This window comes from Camellia sinensis, chromosome 13, assembly GCF_055761805.1.
Source record: "Camellia sinensis isolate YWXY chromosome 13, ASM5576180v1, whole genome shotgun sequence".
Taxonomy (NCBI): Eukaryota; Viridiplantae; Streptophyta; class Magnoliopsida; order Ericales; family Theaceae; genus Camellia; species Camellia sinensis.
In genome coordinates, this window is record NC_138973.1 from 88086301 (window position 1) to 88092300 (window position 6000).

Genomic DNA, 6000 nt, shown 5'->3' on the forward strand with positions numbered 1-6000 from the left:
TTTGATGATTTATTAATAAAAAGATATATTTGTTATGAAATTAGAAATTTTAAGAGGTATAATGTAATTTCTAGAAATACAGAAGATAATTTGTAATTTATGTAAATATCAGAAAATGTGTTTATAATTTATTTATTTTTATTTATTATTAAATGATTTTTTTAATGTTAGTTGTTGAATTTTTAAACGCGTGCTTTTTAAAATTGTAATTGATGAGTATAGACAAGGGGATATTAAGGGATGGTTTGGGTATGGTTTATTTTTAATTTTTATAAAAAAAGAAATTGAAAAAAAATAGACGAATTTGGTTTAAGTCTAATCAATAGAGTTAAATGAATTTTCACACAAACACAAATATATTAGACGTGTGGATTTCTCTATAAGTAATTAAATAAAGAGTAAATAAAACAAAACAGAATATGTATTATTCAAATAAATTGTTACTTATTATAAGTTGTAAGAACTTAAACAAAAATAAAAAACTGAAAAATACAACCATCGATAGAAAAAAAATAAATGGGGGTTGAAAATACTAAAATATTGACTTACTCTTAAAATTACTAATTCAATTACTCCTAATTAGATATTTACCAATTTTAAGTGATTTGAGATATAATTCTTTGCTTATCTTTTCTCATCATACTTATAAGCCACAGCTTGCAACTTCCTTAAAGTTCTCCACACCCGTTGCCATGACCCATCTGTTAGGTTGTTACCTATTTTCAAGGAGTGGTTCATGTGATCCCTTATTCTGTACAACTCCTTCAGATTTTGAGGAGTTCTTTTGGCCTCTTAATAAGCAAGTTCACCCTGCACAAACTAATAACAATAATAATATTATTAATTATTCATAATAATAATGGATGATAAAAATAATAAAATGTGGCCATAATCAATTAAAAAGATAATTTATAATCTGAATTGATAGAGTATAATCGAATTTGACCATAATTAATATGTCATAATTGATAGAAAAATAAAATGTGATGCCAACCATATCTCTCTACATTCATTCATTAAAATGTTATCTTCTAGAGAACTAATTTGATCGTCAAAAAATTATGGAAAAGGATATCTACCGATGAATTCTCAAGAATTTCTTTGCCGAATCAGTATGGTAAGACCCAAAGTCCGACCAATTACTCCAGCACAATTGTGGATCCAACTACCTTTATAGACCCACCATTTACTAATTATCCTCAATAATTATTTAGTTAAATGTATATCTCTTTATGTTCATAAATAATTTCATACTAATTGATATAAGAAAACAAAAACAAAATATCCTCATATTTTGGAAAAATATAATGGACGGACCTCATTTGAGAATATGCTATTTTAATAAATAAAAAAATTATTAAAATATGAGGTAAAAATTTTATTATATTTGGGATGACTTTTTATTATTTACGAAAAACTACATAAAAAGTAGAGAAAAAATAGAATTTTAGACTTTTTTTTTTGTATAATTTATTCGCTTTTTGACTTTTTAATAACTTTTAGAGTAAAATATAAAATTGTCAAATAAGACCTTAAATTGCATGTCCAAATTTTTTATTTTTTGGTCAATAAGTCAAAATGAACAAGAAGTATACATATAAGTGGCATTTGATCATATTGACCCATCTTACCACTGCTAGCTGCAGCCAAAGATTTTTTTGGCTAATTTTTTGACCCTGTGACTTTTTCATTGACTTTTGTGACGTATTCTTATCACTAAAAAAAATATTCATCATGTTTGGTTTCAAAAAATTCAATTTTTAATTTTTGTATTTTTTTTTAGTATTTTTTTAATATTTTACTCAATTTTTTTAGATACACATAATCTAAACGACAATGCTACGTAGCTCAAATTTTGTGGCTCAAAAGTGGCTCAAATGGCCAAAACGACGTCGTTTTGAGTACATAACAACATAAAAATGGCCAAAACGACGTCGTTTTGGCCATTTGAGCCACTTTTGAGCCACAAAATTTGAGCTACGAGACATTTTCCTAATCTAAATATGCTTAAAATGTATAATATTTGTGAATTTTTTTTAAAAAACTTCACCAAATAAAAAAAATAAAAATTCAATACATTTTCGTATTTTATTGTATTCAATGATTTTTTAAAAACATTTTTATATAATTTTTTTACTTTTTAAGTATATTAAGATTACGTAGATCTAAAAATTTAAAAAATTGATTAAAATATTTTTAAAAATGCATTAAAAACATAAAAATACAATTAAAAATTCAAAAAAATATTTTTAAAAACTCAAAACCAAACAAGGTAATTAATCCACAACCTAATGTCGTATCCCTTTATAAATACGGGCTTCTCACCAATAAACTTAACTATAATAAGTGTAACACCCGCCTCCTTGATTACCTGTTAAATTGGAAGTTACTTTGATTATGTGCCCTTATGTGATTTATATGCTTATATGGATGAAAATTATGTGCCATGAATTGTTTGATGTATGTTTTAATTAACAGATATGATAATTTGTGAAAAGACATGTCTGGTTTGTGAAATTAGAAGGTTAAAAAAATTAAATGTTGGACTAGGTGGTTAAAACCTAATTCACCTTTGCAAGATTAAGTTTGGGTTAAGTTAATTCGATTATAATGAGGATTGACTGGATTAAGTGAATTGGATTGAAGTTATTTTAAGCTTAAAAGTTGATTAAAAAAAATTGAGACTAGCTATTTTGTAAGTTGGAACTCAATAATAGGTAAGGAAGAGAGAGTTAGAGTTGTAGAGAGAGTTCTAGAAAAGAGAGAGAGAGGGCTCAAGAAGAAAAGAAAGGGAATCAACAGGATTAGAGTTAAACTTCATCAATTTCACAATCAAAGGTAAGAATTCTTGTCTAAATTCTTGAGATTAAGTTAATTTACACTTGAGATTGTAGGGTTTAAGTTGAATTGAGGAGTTGGGAGATGTAATTCATGTTATAAACCCTAAAGGGAGAACTTGTAGGAATAACTCAAAATCTTCTCATACATGTCATCTTTTATGATTAATCACTTATTTCTTGCATGATCCTTGAAAAGTGAGGATGAAACTCCATGGATTTTGAGTTGGTAAGTGAACCTTTGCATAATTGTTGATTTTTGGCCCTAAAGCCTAGAATTGATCTTGTTGTATAACAAATGAGTCTTGTCTTGTAATCATGGTTTAGGTTAAAGCTAGAACTTAGTTATTCAACTTGTTTTTGTGAGTTTTGGGTTTTGATTTGCATAAATTTGATTAAGGTTGCAAAAATGGGACTTCAAACTTAGAGCAGATTTTCGGCCTAAGCTGCAACCCATACCGCTCGTGTGGCCTGGGCCACCGCATGAGTAGCCAACCTTGTTTTGGCCAAATTCGGTTATGAAGTTCACCCGCTCGTGTGGCCAAGGCCACCGCACGAGTGGCTAGACCACTGCATGTGAGGCTGAGGCCATCGCACGTGTGATCAGCAAGGCAGCCCCGTTTGATTTTCCTTCTGTTTTCTCTGACTTCCGGGCCTCCAATTACATGATTTTCAACTGTTTCCATTACGGATGTAAGAAAAACCGAAAAAATCGACCAAACCGATTGAATCGGACCAAACCGACTACATTTGGTCTGTTTTTTAATAAGAATCGGTTTGTGCGGTTTTAAAATTTGAATTTTTTCGGTTTTCGGTTCGGTATCGGTTTAAGCACTTTGTGCACCAATCTAAACCGAAACCGACCGCTTCAACACATGTTGTATTTATAATATATATATTTATATATAATCTAATAATCTAATGATATTAATAAGTATAATAAATTATTAACATTAATTAATTAACCTTATCATCTTTATAACCTAAGTTTGTAAACTCTTATTATATATAATTTTAACTCTAACTCATTATTCTTGAAACCTTAGTATTTTTAAACTTTTTTTGGTTTTTATTTTTGTTAATTTAGGAATTAAAAAGTATGTATTAAATGGATGGATTGGGTATGTTTGAAATGGTAGACAAATAACTAATTTAATATTTTTATATAGATTAATGATTATATTTAAAAGTGGCTCAAGTTTAAAAAATTCTAAACCGATTAAACCGCACAAAACCGAACTGTTTCAATTGGTTCGGTTCGATACGGTTTGATGTGAGAAATGATTTGTATCAATGTTCAAAATAATAAAACCGACATTATCGGTTCGGTGTAAGTTTTTACCTAAATACCGACCGTACCGAATCGATTACATCCCTAGTTTCCATGTGCATATGCATTGTATGAACACAAGAGGAAATGAAAGAATGAATGAGATCGGATTAAATAATAAGTAACGGATCAATAACGGGTAAGTTAGTGACTAATTGAACTGAAGGACCGTATATTGAACCATTGTGCTTTCATGTGTCTATGTAGATCAGACACCGCATCCTAGTCACGTGCTACACAGAACTAACTGTGAGTGACAATGTAATAAAGCTATGTTTGAGTTATAATTCTTTTTGACTGTTATTGTTATTGTTAAAGTTTGTTCTACAGTGATATGATTTACTGAATGAATGCGTCCACTTCATGCTATATGTTCACATGGCCTTTACCCGAGGGTAATAATAGCGTGGTCTATGTTTATATAGCCCTTACTTGGGGTAATAATACCGTGGTCTATATTTACGTGGCCCTCACCTGGGAGTAATAGTACCGTGGCTAAATGTGTACGAGATATCGAGTTATAAGGTTATGATTGAAAGACCGTCATATGTGCACGTAAATCCTTATGATTGCTATGCTTTTAACAAACATGCTATTGCTATGTGACTTAGCTTTAACATTTAAATGGACATTAGTCCTAACCTCTTTACACATTGTTGTTCATTGGCCTTTGGCTCACAGTTTATATCAGTCATGTAGGTGATCAAGCTCAAGAAAGGACTTAAGGGCGTCAACCTACCTTTTATTTTGTCAAGCCAACCGTTGTGCCTCTCTTCGAGGTTTATTTTGGGTCTAACTCCAAGGCTTTTAGGTGATTATGACCTCACCCTTCTGTATAGTGATCAAGTGACTCATAGCACAAATATTTTGTCTTATGAATATTATTAAGGGAGTAATTCCCTAGGTATTGTATATCCTTTTGGTACATGTATATGATATAGTGTTGGATGATTGTACAATGATGTGCATACAAGGTTGTTTATTCATTTTAGTTTCACAGCTCATTGGGCGATGTATTTTGATATTATTGGCTTCCGCTAACCCTTATTGTAACAATCCTGACCCATGATTAACGTTAATTCATACTTAATATGCCTAATAAGTTCTTGAGTTCAAATTCTGAATTAATTACATATGTGTTGCATTATTTGTGGTTATATCTGTTTAACGTAGAAAGATCTGTTCGTGTTTTCATTTTGGTTTGTGAATTGAAAGTCTCATCGGCATCCGAATCAGGAATTGACTTGATTTATGTGTTAATTAGAATTTTTAGAATTTTATGGTAGGTTCAATTGAAATTCGATTTGGAACGAATAAAATAGATTAATTTAATACCCACTTATTTAGCTTTAATTAATTATCTTCAAGTGAGCCTATATAAGGCTTCTTATATGCCTTTATTTTTTCTTCCTTCTTCATTCAACATATTTGAACTCCCTCATTCAAGCAAAACATGAGAGAGTGGGGGAGAGAAGGCAATTGAGATCAAAAGTTGGGTTATGAGTGAATTGCCAAGAAGTAATGGAGATTTGCCAAGAATTTGGAAATTGGGGCTCCCTCACTTGTGCAATTCAAACTTTAGGTAAGAGAATTAGCCTTTGATCTTGTAATGTAGTTGATTAATGTATGAAAACAAGTGAATTCAAGTAGGAATTAAGATAGAATTGAAGAAAACTAAGTCATACCATGCATGCATACATATTTTCTCACATTTTGAGTTTAATTTCCAAGAATTCCCTCATGCATGTCTTGAATTCACCTTTATTTTAGAAAATGATCAAGTTTCATGTTGATTTGTAGCATTTGATCATGTTTTGAGAAGCTTCAGTTCAA